At 32.7% G+C, this 19,011-nt stretch overlaps 1 pseudogene; it reads left to right on the top strand.

Annotated features, from left to right (window-relative positions):
* Positions 1 to 9,903, top strand: LOC134253424 (T-complex protein 1 subunit beta-like; annotated as a pseudogene).
* Positions 9,904 to 19,011: the final 9,108 nt, after the last annotated feature.

The raw sequence follows: 19,011 nt of genomic DNA, 5'->3' as shown, positions 1-19,011 counted from the left end.
ATGGCCAAAGAAATGCCAATGAGAAAGGAGTATTCAGAAAGGTGTTCGAATCATTTTAAGCCAGAGCTCTTCCATAAACACACATGTTTTTTCTTGCTTTATATATATAATATATACCATATTTGTATAAATATACTGGTAATGGAAGTAACAAAACTGTTGTATTTTAATTTCGATTTTTTTATACATGCAAATATCATAGGGTGTTCATGCATTTTTAAGGACTGCACCGAATGCACGTCCGGCATTCTCACTTGAGACATTATTTACATAGCAACGGACACAGGTTTTCCATAGTTAACATCTATGGTTTTTTCCTGGGCGGTTTTTAATTCTGTGATAGGGGTATAAAGTATTACATGTAAAATATTTTACAAATGCATTGCAGTGCTTTATTGTTTCACATTCAATGTAATGTATGTTCAATATTTATGTATTGTTACCAAAATAAACGCGAGCTGCTCCAACTAAGCTAACCTGGCCATTTAATACTAATTTCAACTGGAAATGAAAACGAGATAATTAAAAAATATCTTTGACATTTGTCTGAAAAATCTGGGTATCGACTAGATCAGATTCTTTCAAGTAACAGTGAAAATCCAAAGTATAAGTGTATTAAACAATAGTAAGCATTTTAATAAGGCTTTAATAAAATTTGTATATTTAATGAACTTTAATATGGCATTAAAGGTGAAATGTTATATTTAATTATCTTTTCGTGTAAGTAACGGTTACCTTTTCTGCTTTACTTTTTGTAAAGTTAATACAAAGATGACCTTGCTTTTTGGAGTACCTTTAATGAAATTTACTTGGCAAGTAAAGTTTTGTAAAGGTGTTTTTTCAAGCAGTGTAACACACCGGGTAATCATACCTCTTGTTAATGATTTGATGCAAACTTTGGCTATACATGAACCAACGGCATTACGATATTTCCAATGATTTTTTGTAACGTTTAACTGCATGTTTAACGTCCCTAAATCAAACATTCAGAAATCTATAAAAGTTAATGAAAACATAAAAGTAGCCACACCATTCTTCTGTTAGAAGTGGATCCTAATTTATTTTTACATTAAGAAGATGTTGAAAGCCTATCCCGCCGAGAATTAGGTAATATTGCACTTACGTTCAAAAGAAACTAACGGAAGGTCGAATCGATGGTCCAAGGGAATTTCTAGAGCACTGCCGAAAAACAAAATCAACGTTTGCTCAACAGTTTCCCGACTGATTGATTCGATGGTGATTCTAATGGCTCTTTTCCGCGGCAGGTTAATTTTCCATGGTTAAACATCTTAATGAATCGTGCTTCAATTTATTTCCCCCTGCCATTGTTGAATTTACATCAATAATTCACCCTCGTGTGGAAACCGTTGAAGACGTTTTTATTCTGTTGTGGGATTATATTCTGATTTGAATTAATTGACACTATAAAGAATATTACAGCGTACTGTCTTGTTAATGTCGGTAAGTGTGAATGTTAAACCTTTTTAAAGCAATTTTTAAAGTTTTTTTAAGAAATATTTTACGTTGCTTCTATTGTTTGAAATAGTTCAGTTACTTTTACAAGCTTTGGAAAACTTACTTGACAAAAAATATTTCTTAATCAGAATTTTTCTGCATACGTGTATATAAAAATATTTTAAATGCCCTTTCTTATATTGTTATTTACGAAGGGATTTCCATTAAACAAACATTTAACTTTGTGCAAACGTTTAAGAAATTATTTAAAAGTATCTATGTGTACATTAAATTAAACTGTAGATAAAAAAGAAAGAAGTTTTTTAAAAGTTATTTCGAATTTAAAGTTTATAAAAGTAAAGTAGTAACTATGTGTCTAAGTTCTAATTTAAGTAAAATTACTAAAACGGATTTTTAATATATTCAATAAGTTAAGAATCAAATTAAAGTTGACATAAAACGTTAATTCCAAAAAAAAAATATTTCCAAGTAAAATTTTCAATAATCTTTAAAGCTATTACATGGCACCATTTCATGAGAAAGAAAAAAAAGATATTTTTGCTCCATCAACTGGTCTTTCATAATGCTTTTCATTCAATTTAAGTTTCTGAATTTCTTATTTTAATTTCTAATAGAGAGAAAAAATGGTCAAGAGAAAAATTTTTACATTCAAAATAATCTAAGTTTTACAAACCGGATCCATTACAACTAGTGTCATGAAACGCAATCACCTACCTAGATCCATCGTTCAAATCAGGATAATTCATTTCCTGCTTATGCTATCGCGACCTCTAGCGGCGGATGGCATAATTCCGCCATTAATCTTGTTCGCTGCTGTTAACAAATTACATGGAATCGATACCACAAGAAAACATTTATCTATTCAATTATCTTGTATATTTCATAGAGAGCAGACTAGCTAGGGAGGATTCTTAACGAATATAACGTGTCTAGTGATGTTAGTGATAAAGGAAAACACGAAGAAATCATTATAATTATACTGCGGTTCTCTTCTTAATCGTCTATATGGTTTTTAAATATGGAAACCAGAGAAAACATAAAAATCTAGATTCTGATATGTCTTGATATTCCTATTTCGTGTATAAATTATTGGTTGTTTAATATAATTATCATAATATTTATTGTCACAAAGTTTTTTTTTTTCCTTTAAGGTTTCGTACTTCACTATAAAGTTATAAAACAATTAGATATTATTTTCCAGTCCCAAGTCAAAAAGAAAGAAGATACAATGATATACATATACGGTATATTTAACGAATATGTTTTTAAGAAGTTTATGTCCAAAATTATTTAATAAATATAAAATGATTGTTGCATGTACAGTACACTGTAAGAGCGATTAATTTTAAAATGTGATAACAATCAATCGTCAAGCATGTTAGGACAGTTGTTAAAGTTGAAAGATATCAGTAACTAGTTCATTATTCAGACATTATAAGCATTTTGTAACTCTCTGCCATAGTTTTATAAATGGATTCATTTTATAATAAATCGTCACATGAATTTCGTTTCTTCGATTTTATTGTTTTGAACATATTTTATTGACAAGCAAAAGGATAAGAAACAAGTTCTAAAACTTATTAGTTCTTCTCATTAAAAACACATAGTAATTGTCATGCAAAATAGAAGCAAAAACATGTACAAATAAGAGTCAATAATATATCTAGCCAAATCAAATAGATTCATTTATAAATTTATGAACAGCGGCAAAAATGCCAATGTTTTTGATGCCCCATAGCAGTACGTGAACATCTATGATGTCTGAATCAAAAAAGATAGTTAAAGATTATTTCGAGCATTAAGGTATTTTTTTCGGTTGTATACATTATGAAAGTATAATATAGTAAAAGATAATTGATTTTCAAAATTTCAATAAGGTGTTTGTGTTCTGAATTTGCATAAAGTTTATTTTTTTTTATTTTCTGGGAAATTCTTTATTTGATTTCACAAATCATTTTATAATATTCTTTCTGTCCATTTGGAAAATTCTTTAAAGAATATAAAGAATGAATTGTTACAAAATATGCAAATCCTATGGAAAAATATTCGACTAAAAAAAATATTTTTATATGATTTTAAAAGAATTGAATGCTTATTGATATTTTTTCTGAGGAAAATTTATTAATTTTTTTCATATGTGTACATAACTATAAGTATATTCTTTTAACATTGAACAAATGAAAAACAAAACTAACACAAAACAACAGACAATCAATCCAAAAATATGCATTCTTTTTGCATTTATTAACTTGCTGTCGAACTATAAACAACAATCTCACATCAGAAGTACGAACCCGATCAAAAAATGTTCGGATCAAGTGCAATGGATACCAATAAAAGGTGATGAGACCAGATATATCTAGACGACTTCGTTAAAATCTCGTTAAAACATCGTCTCTAACGACATCCAAGAGTTGATTTTATTATACCCGTCGACACAAAAAATTCGTCTGATCTAACTTAATTTGCTATATCTAGTGATGTGTGTCAATATTGGCAATGTTTTGTCGTCCATTTTCTATCAGCATAAAGGATAATTGGGAATAGACAATGTGTAGAGTAAGGATGCAATTTTATCTTTTTTTAATGTGTGATTGTGTGTGTGTGTTTTTTTTTTTTTTTTTTTTTTTTGGATTTTCAAAAAGTCTTTATGCTGTATTTTTATCTTTGATCGACTACTTGTTCAGTGTATTCGATAAAACGGAATCTTTTAAATTCATAAATACATTTCGCGGTATTTTTATTTCTCATGTTGGCTTTCATTTTTTTACTTAAGTTAATTTATGTTTGAATATAATAGGTGCCTTTACTTTTGTGATTAGATTAAATTCGAGACTACAAATTTAAAAAAAAAAAATAGATTGCTTTTGCTAGTAAATATCGTCAATGGTTTCTCTACTTGTGTGGGAAAAGATAAGTAATTGACGGTCATAGTAAAGGGTTTGCATTAAATTAAATGATCAATATCCATCCCATTGGGATGTGAAAGCACAAGACATTCCTTCATATTTTTAGAGTACACTATCCTCTATTCATAATACTTATATTAGTAAATATTCATGTACTTATAAAAAAAAATATCATTTTTATGAATATTTTAGTAAGATCGAGAATCAAAGGTCAGAAACACTGTCTTCTTATTGGAACTTAAAATTGAATTGCTTTAATGCAACCACTGGGACCTACAAAATTACTTTGCTACATCTGTAGTTTGTTATATTGAGTAGAAGGAATTCATAAAATTTATATACATTCATGTAGTTGGACTGAGATCCAAGATACATTTGCTTTATCAGTGAATTCACAATATCTGTCTTCGTACTTTACAAGTTTTACTGTATTGTCGAGTACAAGTAGATGAGTAATATGAGTAGATATGAGACAGCCTTACTGGGTCTTTTGTCACTTACTGTAACAAGTTATTCTGGTTTGTATTTTGAAGGCAATTATGGCAGTGAAATACAATAAACAATTTACATGTTTATGGTGAAAACTTTTATATGTAAATGATTATCAATCTTTTATCATTATAAAAGTGCCACAGTAGATTGATTGATTGTATATTGTTTAACGTCCCTCTCGAGAATTTTTAATTCATATGGAGACGACACCGTATGCCGGTGAAGGTCTTCAAATTTTGACCTTTACTCGGCACTCATTGCCATTTAGCAGCGAGGGATCTTTATCGTGCCAACGCCTGCCGCTGACACAGGGCCTCGGTTTTTAAGGTCTCATCCGAAGGACCCGCAACTTTCACTTCAAAGTGCCGAGCGCATGGCGAAGGAACAGTTGCTACCCATTTAAACGAATAGGTCAGTCGCGGCAGAGATATGAACTCACGACCTCCCGATCACGGAGCGAGCGCTCTACCGACTTAGCTACCGTGAACGGTTGTCAGAGTAGATAACATAGGAAATGGTGTATTTTGAAAAGAAAAATAACAGAAATGTGTTTATTATATAATATTTCAATGCTGATATTTCCTTTTCAGTAATAATGAGATGTTTCGTGAGGACTTGATGATCATTGCTCTTACCACCCTCAGCTCCAAAATCCAGACTCAGTGCAGAGATCACTTTTCTAACCTGGCTGTAGACGCAGTTCTAAAGTTAATGGTACGCCAAAATTCTCACTCAGTACAAATATAAATACCCTAAACTGGCCGTAGATGTAGCAAAGTAAACTGACTGTTCTGTATAACTTAATTTCCCCATCATCCTAGTGATCAGTTGTTAATGGAATGATTGATTTTTTCCTGTGATAAGTGTGAGTTAATGTTTTTGCAATTAATGGAAATGTATGAAGAAAAAAGGTGAATCTTCATTTTATTAGTAATGTTCTTCTGAAAATTTATGCAAATTTTTGATAAACTAAGTTTATGGTTGCAAAAACTATATTTGTTTAGTATTTTGTAAAGCTTGGCACTATCATATACTGTAGATCATTATATTTTGTGACAAATTATAAACGTAAGAGAGCCTTTTCGTAATTATCAGCAAGGTGAAATTTTTGCAAACTCTGGTTTGTTTTATAAAAATCCTGATGTTATATTTATAAATGGTGGTTTAATTTCTGCTAGCAGATAAGCTAATGTAAATAAACAAAAATAAAGTTATGAATAAAACGTATTTGGCAGTATTTTATTATATTGGTTTGAGTGTAAGTGCATGTGGAGTGAGAAGGATTTTTATCTTTGTAGGGCAGTGGTAATTTAGACGCCATTCACTTTATTAAGAAATCTTGAGGAGGATTACAAGACTGCTGAAGGTGAGCTGAGTTGATTTTTGCAGCCCAGTGTAAATACTGATAATATTTGTTACTTTGTGCAAGCTTTTAATTGTTATAAAAATCAATATTTAAGCATTTTTGGGCACAGCTGTAAGTATGTTTTGACTTATTCAAATTCTGTTTAGATCTGATGTCAATGGTATGTATGATATTTTGCAATATTCTCGGTGCATTTTGATTGCTAGATGATCTCGGTAAAATTTTCAGACTGCCTTTTAGGTTTTGCACTGCTTTATCTATGAATATATTTCTTTGTATTTGGTAAAGGTTTCCTTCTGGATAAAACGATTGGTGTTAATCAACCCAAGAGGATAAAGAATGCCAAGGTTTTGTATAGCTAACACACCCATGGATACAGATAAAACCAAGGTACACATTTTCACATCTATCCATTGGGTATAACTGGGAAATTACAAATATTTGGGGGGGGGGGGGTTCCTTGTTTTTAAGGTATGAAGAGGCCCACGATTTCATGTCCATCATGAAATGTTAAATGTTACATATTACATGACTACTCAACAATTCTTCATCCATAAATTCAAATCCCCAAGAACCAAGAGTTTCTACACAAACCATGAAAATTTGACCCCACAATTTTACAGTACATGTATGTCTGTACTTGAAGTGTCCAAATTGGGTATATTCCTTGTACATGTATTTGGTGAACAAGCTGTCAAACTTTAGATGAAAAGTTTTCTTAATCAGCTTTCATCCTTACAGGCAATTAATTTATAACTACCCAGAACAGATGTTTGCGGATGCAGGTGTAATGGCCATTGAACATGCTGACTTTGAGGAAATCGAGAGGCTAGCATTAGTCTCAGGTAGGTATTTTTTGCACATTTGTGGGACAGGAATAATTCTTTTGACCATGTTTATCATATAATTATGTTAAGCTGCCCTGTTCAGTTTCTCACCCGAGCCAAAGGCCTATGTGATCTTCTTTGCACAAAGATTGTCTCATTTTGTCTGGCATTTAGCAATCATTAGGTATATTAATATGCAATCATTTCACATCATACAGATTCAATTTTTCTATGATTTTTGTGTGATACAAGAAACCTCAGACAATTCAGATCAAGAGAACTTCCAAAGGAGGAGTGGGGGGATTATTTATAAATTATTCGCCCAGGATTTGATATTAAAAAGTTCATGAAAAATACCTGTACATTATTATATTAAGTTGAAAGCAAATCTCAGGAATACAGAAAAAGGTCACTGGATCATCTCAGGAAGAGCAGGGAAAGTGTTACTTTTACGTGAGCATTTTCGCCCATGAGTCTTTGAACAGTATGCAGTTTTATTATGTAAAAGGAGGCAGTTTTAGTATATTTTGGAATGTTCAATTACAAAATAATTTAAGAGGAAAGTGAGAAGCTTAATGAAAATTCGCATAATGAATTAAAAGTACAAGTTTAGAAAGCATATGCATCAGTTTCAAGGTGGTGAAATTGCGTCCACGTTTGACTCTCCTGACCACGTTAGACTGGGCAAGTGTAAACTGATAGAGGAAGTGATGAAAGGAAAGGATAAGTTAATCATTACAAGTTCTCAGGGAAGATAATTATTAAAAGGTATTACATTCATAAAGTCATCAAGTTGTTTACGAAGAGAGTTTTAATTTATGATACATCAGTCTGTAATACTGTGGAATCCGTAAAATGTACAAAAGCCTAAAATGTGCAAGTTCGAGGGACCTTATTTTAATCTTACATATATTTTAGATCGAAAAGAGATGACTCATATAATTCAAATTATAGAGGATGTGAATTGATGGATACAAGGTAATCATAAATCCACAAAATATAGAGACATCTCAAAATCTAATGACTCCATACTACCTTTATAACCCCCTGAGATTATTGTAAGTAACCTGATGAGATTTGATTGATGTTATTTAGGTGTGGAGATGGGTGAGGCCTGCACCATTGTTCTACGAGGCACCACTAAACAGATCCTTGATGAGGCCGAGCGGTCTCTCCACGACGCCCTTTGTGTTGTAACGCAGACTATCAAGGAAACCAAAACAGTGTTTGGAGGGGGTAAGTGGGACTTAAGTACTCCAATGTCTTTTTTACCCGATGTCACATGAAATTGTGAACTTTCCCTGCTAGAGTCAGAAAATCCTAAAGCTCATCCTTGATTTGGGCTTGAACATGAAAATTGTGGAATTGTTGAAATATATTTATGTTTATTAACCATAAATGTAAGATGCTTATGCAATTTTGTAATCAAAAATGAAAATTACAAAGCATTCAAGCCTAGTGACATTTATAACTAGAACCAATTATTTGGAAATTATATTAAGAAAAGTGTTGTAGAAATAAACTGATAAGAGATCTTTTACTGATAGGCTAGCACAGAAAGCAAAGTTTCTGTATTCCCTTAACTTTAAATTTTAAAGTTTTTTCTTCATATTTTGCAACAAACAAAACAAAATATATTTGTCGCCCTTTATGAAAGAAAGTGTGTTCACTATGAATAATCTTTGTTTTACAGGCAGTTCTGAAATGTTAATGGCAGATGCTGTCTCTAAATTGGCTGCAAAGACTCCTGGGAAAGAAGCTGTTGCCATGGAATCATTTGCCAAGGCGTTAAGAATGGAACATCATTTTCAATTCAAATGTCATGTGTCAAATCATTATTTCAAATAATTATCTCATGCTCAGTGGGACAGTTATAAACTTTCAATATATCTTAGGATTGTAAAGAGAAAGTTGTTTGGGTCTTACAAATATCCAATGTACAGTGAAACATGCATATAAAGAAGTACCAGGTTTGGGCACTTTTCCTTAGTTGTAAGCGTTATTTCTTATATCTGTAAAGTTTACAACATTGAATAAACGTAAATGTTTGACTTCATTGATGACCATTTTGTTATCTTAGTTGTATAAGCAGACTAAACTTCTATTTAATGATGTTTATTTTGTAACTTTCAGCTTCCTACCACGATAGCAGACAATGCAGGGTATGACAGTGCCCAGCTTATCTCAGAACTGAGGGCAATTCACACAGCAGGGAAACACACCATGGGGCTAAGTAAACGAAGATTAAATGCTTAAATAGGGTGTCTTTTATTTCAGGCCTATTAAATAATAATTTTTCTGTGAATTTTAAAAAGAAGGGGGTTGGGGTGTATGTGAATAAATACACAAAGGGAAAAATGCAGCTATCAGAATATACAGTGCATGTACATTAAGTCATTTTTGAGAGTGGGGAAGTAAAGAAGCAAACTTTCATTTAAATTAAAAAAAAACAAATGTTAAAATTCTTCCAAGTTCTTCAGTTCTCATGACCATAACTTGAGACTAGAGATTTTATTATATGTGTGTTTTTACTGTAGATATGGTAGAGGGTGAGGTGGGTGACTTGGAGAAGTTAGGAATCACAGAATCCTTCCAGGTGAAGCGCCAAGTCTTAATGAGCGCCTCCAAGGCCGCCGAAATGATCCTACGTGTTGAAGATATCATCAAATCAGCACCCAGGCCCCGACAACTGGATCACAGACATCACTGAAATCGTGTACATTAGTGACATTTTGATAAATTCACAACTGAACAAATTAGTGTCCTTAGTGTTTAATTAAGTTAATTCAACGTGTGAACCATGTATGAATTGTAATAAATTTCTACTATTTAATATGATTTATTGATCATTCATTATTATTTTAAACCCTTTTATTTTTTTTTTTGGCACCAGCAGTGTCTGAAAGCTTAAAGCCTCATTAAATTAAAATTAGATTTCTCAGGCCAGCCCACGACATCTGTTTTGAGGTAGCAGTGTTCCAAATTTTATCGTAATTTTAATAAAATTAAAGAATTAGTACATTTAGTGGGGGAATTGATCTGGACAAAAAAAGTTTCGCCCTTATTCATGTACTTGAATATTTGTTTTGGCAGATATTTTCAGGGTAGGTAAGCGCTACTACATTTAAAAATGCTTTCAAAGATAACGATGTTCTCACATTGATCAACAACGGATAACGCAAACCTATTGATCATAATAGCAAAGTACAGTGTACATTAACAAGGGGTTATCAAAATTAAGATTATGGACTGAGGCTATAAGGATAGTATGTAGTCTGTGCTTTCAAATTTCATAAAGAAAATAAACAAAAAAATAGAGAAATGTTGAAAAGTTTAGCTTGATAGGTTCATTATTTACCAAATTATACTAAAACAAGATGTGTTTGTGAAACACTATGCGCCCGGCGGCTACAGAGTTCGAAAAATCTATTTTTAGCATATTGTTCACAGTCAAGGTCACAAGGTCATTGACCTTGGTGTCATTTGAAAGAACTTAATTGGTGGAGTATGCATACCAAATATGAATTCCCTATCTTCTCTGGTTCAAAAGTTAGGACAAAAAGTGGAAAAAGCTATTTTAAGCATATAGGTAATAGTCAAGGTCATAAGATCATTGACCTTGATATCATTCAAAAGGACTTTATTAGTGGAGTATGTATACCAAATATGAAGTCCCTATCTCCTATGGTTCAAAACTATGAAAAACAGTCAAAAAAGCTATTTTTAGCATATAGGTCACAGTCAAAGTCACAAGGTCATTGACCTTAATGTCATTTGAAAGGACTTTATTAGTGGAGTATGCATACCAAATATGAAGTTCTCTATCTCTTATGGTTCAAAAGTTATGGCAAAGGTTAAAGTTGACAGCAGACAGACAGACAAACAGACAGGACAAAAACAATATACGCCCTGGATATATCGATCCGGGCGCATAAAAAACCCACATATGATCACCTGGCGCCATCAATTTTCATGACGTCCGACAACGCCATTGTTTGTCAATGTCCGCCTCTATACCTCATACACTTATTTGATGAGATTCCTGGTATTGAGAATGTACTTAATCCCGTCATGTTTATATGACTTTACAAGACTGACTCTGACTGACAGAAAACTTAAAAGACATCCAAGGATTATAGGTCCTATGGTTATTAAAACACAGTAAATTTGGTCAGCTCATCCTACCCAGTTTAACTTACCTGTTAAAGATATCAGTTTTAAATAAATTAGGTTAAGTACTTCTATGCCCTAATCGATAATGTAACCGATGTCCTTCCCGTCACTGCCCCGTCACTGCCACTGGTTAATAATTACGATAGTTTTAATTTTATTTACGTAAACCTAATTTATTTACATACTCGCAACACATCCAACATATTCACGGTAAATTACTAAGTTCACAATTAAAAGACTTCCAATCTCCTCGACTTCTAAACTCCATTCTGCTCTCTTCGAATTCTCCCACGTGTTCCCAGCATAGGCGTCGGACCCGGGGGCGGGGGGGGGGGGGGGGGGCTAGGGGGGCTTAGCCCCCCACTTTTTTCCCAAATATATGCTTAGTATAGACTTAACCCCCCCCCCACTTTTTTTCCAAAGATATACATGTATATACATATACAGTATAGTCATTGAACGATTTCTTCGTAGGTTTAGCCCCCCCCCCCCCCCACACTTTCCACTGACATGTCGCAGTATAGGTATGAAATGAGGAAAATGAGGTGTTTTGAAAAAAAATTTGGTACTGAAGTTCGATTTCCCTCCCTTTTTCACCCCCACCCCCCAATAGGATTTTCGTGTTTCGAAAATTGGCATTTCCTTTTTTTTTTTTTTTGCTTGTCAGGTTTTTTGAGAAGGTGTTTAAAAATTTTTCATCTTATTCCCCAGTTTCTCACCCAAATAATCCTAATACTCACTTTCATGTCTTAAAACTCGATCAAGCACAATAAACAAACAACAGCAGTAATGACAAAAAGGCAAATTATAAATCCTTGTTTGTTTACTTTCTTTCTCTCTAAGTAGCTAAGTAAGCATCTGCAACCTTATAAGACCTAATTCTTTTATTCATAATTAATTTTGGTGATTGCTCTGTTACAATAAGGCAGGCATGGAACATGCTTCTAGTGTGTTTAATTGTACCAGTCAAATTTTTAGACGCTGCAATTAAATCAAAGGAATGACCAGATTAATGTTTTTGGAGCAGGTTAACCTTTTTGGTGCAGTTTTTAGTGTAGGTCTCATTTCCAAGTAACTATTAACGATAAGTTGACCAAACTTGCATGGATGATACATCTAAGGATGCACACTACCAGGTTTGCTTCGGATGCTGAATCTGACCTAAATTTTCCTGATAAGTGATCAGGTAAAAATTTTTGGTGCAGGTTCCATTTCCAAGTTATTATATGACCAAACTTCCATAGGTAATACATTTAAGGATGCATACTACCCAACTTGCTTTGAATGTTGAATCTGACCTACATTTTCCGAAAAAAAAAATATATACGTCTACATGAGACTGCATTCAATTTGTTACACTGTGATTTACAGGTTTAACAAAATGTACATAAGTAGTTCATCAGTTCACTTTTACGTACGTACAAGATCAATCAATGAAATAAAACTCGCCCTTGAGGGAAGAAAAGATATTTAAGGGTAGATGATACAATTTTTGTTCTTTGGAGGAGACTTAATATCGTGTCACAAGTTTAGAAAAGTTGATATTTCTTAGATTTTTTTTCTCCTAAGAACTAGAAAATAAAATAGACTTGGGAAATAACTGTCTGTCTGTCAATTTTCACAATGGCCATACCATTTTAGTGGTTGAAAGTACTGTCTTTAATATTTTCAGAGACCTGTGTAATCATTGTGACAAGACCTTTCTGCCGGAACACTAAACTTAACGTATCCTTTGAATTGAACTTTGAGTATGACCCACTTTTAAGAAAGTTCCAAAACGTGAATGCTGGCCATAACTCTTGATGCTAGGGCTCTTATACTTCACTTGTGTATTAACTGTGACAAGACCTTTCAATGGAAATCAATTAAAATATTTGACCTTGAACTTCTAGTTTTACCTTTTTTTACTTTTGAGCTGATAGTACTAGGGCTATCATATTTCACAGGTTTATTCTTGACAAGACTTTCCTTGGATATCAACAATTTTGACCTTTGACCTTGACTTTTGAGTTTGACTTGCACTCGGGAAACTTCAACCATAATTTAATCTGGTATACTGGGGTATCAGTATTTCACAAACACATCTTTTTTCTGAGTTTACCCACAAATCAATGCTAGTTAAAGATTTTTAGGTAAAGAATTACAACGTAGCTATTTGAGGGTATAGTGAAAAAATAGTTTGAAAGATGAAGGTTATGAATACTTAAAAAGATTATAGTTATTTAGCATTTATATTTAAGATATACAGGGAATTAAATAGGATTATTATGGGGATAATAATAATGTTTACGAAAAAATTATGTGTTTTTCCTTATTCCATGCATTTAATATTTTCTTTTTCTTTACAGATAAAAGAGAAGTGGGGAAGAATGAATGTTCACATACTCGACATTAAATTTGGCTTAAATCTGAATATGTCTTTTGTTGAGATTTCTTAAAGAGCAATTAGGAACAAAAAGTGGACCGTTCGACAGATGAAATGAAAATAAGCCTTTGAGTGAAATTATGTCAAATGCATGAATTGAATATTTCAATTGCTAACGTGCATTCAATGAAAAGCCTTCTTATAATGTAGAGTATGTTTATAAAATCTAAATATTTTTATGCAATGTATACTTTCATTGCCTTTAAAAATGCAAAAAAAAACTCTGTGTGTCATTTACTCTATATACAGATACAAGGTTTGAACCAATTCTTATTAACGTATCCTTATGGCTTTTCAAACAAAATCTGACAGAGCAAACCATTTTTGAAAACCCTACTGTGTATACAGAATCTTTATTCATTCACTTGCAAAACGTTTGAGAATTTTAAAACCAATACAACAATTCAACATTTACATGTACATGTAGAAAATTGTTATCCGTCTCCACCAATCGTTTCCCTCTTTAATTCCCAATATTTCGTCAACTCAGTGGTATCGATGATATGTCGATTAGTGACGGAATGCAAAGGGCACATCATTTTGCGATCTTCTTTCGGAATTCTTTTTTCCGATAAAAAAATGATTCTCGATATCCATTGCAATTGTTTCTACCTTGTCCGTTTGACATCTAAAGCTTTCTCAAACTGTATTTTTCTGTTAAATGTCCCTGCTAAATTAATTAGCATCTCTTCTATCCTGCCTTGAATTCTGCATGTTTGTGCTCTTTCCAAATCATACCCTTCCATCGGATGAAATACTTGCAGTTGTATAGAAACTTTAGTGACGGATAAAACTACATTGTACTCACTACACATAAACAAAGCTGAATTTCTGTAGAGGCAAGATGTACGATTATTTTCGAGTACTTCCCAATTCTTTATTTGCATACACGCAACAATAAGACGGAAAAACAAGAAAAAAGGCAGAAATTTAAATTGATAAACAAGAACAGATGATTTACTCTCAGATTTCTTGATGAGACCTAGAAGTTCTTCTTCAACCTCTTTACGATTCATGCACGGAACATAATAGGATTCTGTACCAATGGCTACCAAACCAAGTCTTTGCATAAAACTGAGAAGTGATTCCTTATGATACTGAAGATATCGTTCCCTTCCCTCAAAAGACATTATTAAACTGAAGAATTCGTTTTCTTTTTTAACCTTGTTAAACAGCTCTTTATCCTTATGTTTCCAAATCTCTTCAAGAAGTCGAACTCGCAAATTTCCTGTTTGGTAATATTCATTCCAGTCACCTTTGGTCATATGGATACCTTTGATATGTAGCTTGTCTGTTATTATATGTTTGAAGGCGTCAACAAACCATTGGACGTCAATTATTACATCTTTATCCAGACCATTTTCATTAAAATATAAAGCTTTTCCGGCATCATGATAATAACGCAGCATATCCTGTGTTCCCTTTTCAACTCCATCTGAATCCATTTCTTCTGTAGTGGTAATCTCTGGTAATTTCGTTGTTATTTCTGAAATCTTCAAGATCCGCTTTGATTTTTTTTTCTGGTTGATTTCTAATCCAAAGAAGGACCATTCTTTTGGAATATTCTCGCTCCATCGTTTATTGGAGGTTATGTTGAAAAAGCACGTTTTTAAATCATGGAGAGATAAAGTAATGTCGGTACAATACACGTTTTCGTCTGTGATGTACTGTGGTAAATATGATGTCTCGGGAAACTGTTGGCTCAAGCTCTCAATCAGTTCCTTTTTATCCTTCATTGATAAAAAATATCAAAGTAAATTATAAAGTTATTAAAGTTTAACTGTTTTCCCATTCTGTTTAAAAGACATTATATGACACTATGATTTTTTTTCATTTACATATGTATGTTCCTTATAAATCACCATTTCCCAACTACACAGAATGGATCCTTGAGTGATATATTTTTTGAAAACTTCGATAAAAAAATTGGAGAGGGATCTAATTTTATCATAAAGATTGCATTATTGACTTTCTAATACTTGCTATATTTATATGCAAATAATCCAATCATATGTTCATATAATATCGAATTAATCGGTATCATGATAAAATGTATGTTTTATTCAATAAAAACTATAACAGATCACTAAAAACAAACACAAAATATATAGTCAAATGCCGTGCAATTGTGGTAAGCAGACTGTGACGATTGAACGCACCCGGTGAATTGTAAACATCAACAATAATTGAACTCGAGCAAAAACTGTGTACATAACACGAGTGTGCTCGATTTGCTAAACTCTGAACGCAGCTCTTAGTTCGTAATGACGATACTTGTGAAGGAGTTTTGCTTTCTAACATTTCGACTCTGAATAAATTTTTTTTTTCTGCATTAAAGTTTTAATATTCAAGAAATAAAGTCTGCGTTTTCGTGAATGTTGCAGAATAACCTCCTCGGTCTCGAAATGTTGTTTGAAAGATAAAAGCCGAGGTGCTAGCCAAGGCTTTTATATTTCAAACAAGATTTCGAGACCGAGGAGGTTATTCTGCAGCATTCATGACAACGAGGACTTTATTTCTATTCTTCCACGTATGGTACAAACGCTAAATAAAGGATAATCGTTTCTTCTATAGAGAAACGAATTAGGTCACCATGTCTCAATTACGCTGTTTCATTTAACATGTTTAACACCAGAGACAAAATTTGTTTGCTTACCTGTGTATAGAATGCAGACGATTTGAGCTTTCGTTAAATTAAAAATAGCCTTTTTACAAAGTACAAATATGTTCATAATATTTATTGATAAGTTAAAATGAATATACAATAACAAAATCATGTTCCTGTTTTACTGCTAAAATCACGTTGTTTAATGTGTAGAGAGGTCCGTGGAATAGCCCCGCTTAGCTATAAAACCCGACATTCATCAGCAACGTGATGCAATTTACAGTGTTTATAATGCAAAAGACGACACATCGATGTGGTCTAAACATGAATTTCATTCTACAGCCAAACAAGCATTTGAATTGTTCAGATTTGATACGTGTTTCTGATCTGATATTTTTTTGATTACGTTCTTGATTTATTGGAGAATAATGTCCGGCGGTTTCCTTTGATGTTTTGAATAATCATGGTAGAATTCTCATTAATACACAACAAGATTGCCACTTTTTCTAAGGATCAAGAAAAAGGTCAAAATATGTGAAAGTGCATGTGTCAATCAAACCCGCCAAAATATTTTAATAACTTTTAAATGAAATAAGATTTTTTATTAATTTTTGTGTGAAATGCTATTAAAATATATAAGTCATAATATTGTAGAAAAAATATTGACTTCAAATCTGTGTCCAAGTACCTTTAAGTACTCCAATGTCTGTCTGCCCAATGTCACATGAAACTGTGAACTTACTCTACGGAGAGTCATAAAAGTTTTAAAGGCCATCCTTAGTTTTGAATTGAAAAGAAAATGTGAAATTGTTGGAAACTACATTATATCTTTCTGTATATTAATCATAAATGTATGATGTTTATGCAAATCTTTAATCAAGTTGAAAATTACCAAGCATTCAATGATTGTAATATTGATTGTTTCTTGAACCAATTTATGTAAAAAAAAATTTCAGAAAAATTCTTTTTTAAATATACTGTTTTAAAGACATTAAAAGGAAAGCTTACACAGAGATTGAAGTTTCTGTATTTTGATGTTGCTTCTTTAAACTTAAATAGAGAATAGTACATACCCTTTTCCATATCACATCCTATATCAGCCCGAGACACCAATATCAGCCAGAGGGCCGAAGGCCTGAGGGCTGATATTGGTCGAGGAAAATAAGAAAATAAGTAAATAATCATGCATGGACTTCTTATATACAGAACAGAACATGTCCACGGGTAATTGTCTCATACGATTTGGGCTTGTTTCTACGTCTATTTCAATGCACTCGATCCGTAATTTGAAAATAATCTATTACATGTATTTGAAAATTAAGATTACCCTTATTTTCAAAAAGTTAATATTAAGAGAATATGAACCCGTAAAAAATTGTGTATGATCACAAGTACTTTTTTTTGGTTTAATTTACTAAGGGTGTGATATTGACGTCACAACAGCCGTATCAGCCCTGCAGGGCTGATACGGCTATTCTGACGTAGGCCATATCGCACATGCAAAAAACCTGCATTTATTACTAAGTATGTAATAAAAGTTTTTATTTTTAATTTGCAACAAAATAAAAAGGTATATTTGTAGTCCCTTATGAAAGACAGTGTGTTTTACCATTCATATTCTTTGTTTGACAGGCAGTTCAGAAATGTTAATGGCAGATGCCGTCTCTAAGTTAGCTGCAAAGACTCCTGGGAAGGAAGCTGTTGCCATGGAGTCTTTTGCCAGGGCGTTAAGAATGGTACTCATCATAACTAATCATTTATTCACATCCTTTAACTCATACTCAGTGGGACAGTAAAATAAAACTTCGAAGATGTCCCAGGACTTGAGATGAGGTTATAATCCATAAAGAGATTTCAAAATTGTTGAGATACATATCGTGTATTTACAATGTACAGTGAAAAATACGTGAAACCAAGTGCCAGGGATGGCAATCTTGCTTCGTTTTAAGCCTAATTTGTTATTGATGTATTAGTTTACAACTGAAATGAAGTCTTGGGAAATGATAATCACTTTGCTATGTATGTTTACTATAGACATGTTTTACTTTATTCAGGATATCTGTGATTGAGATTCCGTAATTCAACTGAATATTTATTGATTTTGTAAGCTCACATGTTAAGTTTCAGTAATGTTTATCTAGGAAAAAAATTGTCATATAATGTTTAACTTCATCGGTGTCCATTTTGTTATCTTTGTTGTATGAGGAGACTAAACTTCTATTTTATGATGTTTATTATGTAACTTTCAGCTTCCTACCACGATAGCAGACAATGCAGGGTATGACAGTGCCAAACTTATTTCAGAACTGAGGGCAATTCACACAGCAGGGAAACACACCATGGGACTAAGTAAGTGAAGAGTAAATGTTTAAATAGGGTGTCTTTTATTTCAAGGCTATCAAATAAATCTTTTTCTTAGGATTTAAAAAGAGAGGGTGTGCTTGTAAATATATACACAAAGGGAAAATATGTACAGCAAAAAGAATATACAGTAAAACTCCGATGCATTAAGTCATTTTTGAAAGGGAGAAGTAAAGAAGCAAACTCTCATTAGGGCCCCGCAAGGATTTGCGGGTGCCCTATAGTAATCACTCTGTCCGTCCGTCTGTCTGTCTGTCCGTCTGTCACTCTTCCGTCCACAAATTTTCTGTTTTTTTCTAATAACTTTTTTTATGGTTGCCCAATCAAGTTCAAATTTGGTATGGTCGTTCAGTAGGCAGAAATACATATTTTGATGC

Source organism: Saccostrea cucullata, unplaced genomic scaffold, assembly GCF_032062105.1.
Source record: "Saccostrea cucullata isolate Sc308-1 unplaced genomic scaffold, CSIRO_AGI_Scuc_v1 ctg3585, whole genome shotgun sequence".
Taxonomy (NCBI): domain Eukaryota; kingdom Metazoa; phylum Mollusca; class Bivalvia; order Ostreida; family Ostreidae; genus Saccostrea; species Saccostrea cuccullata.
The sequence above is the reverse complement of the archived record's forward strand: the minus strand, read 5'-3'. Positions and strand labels throughout refer to the sequence as shown.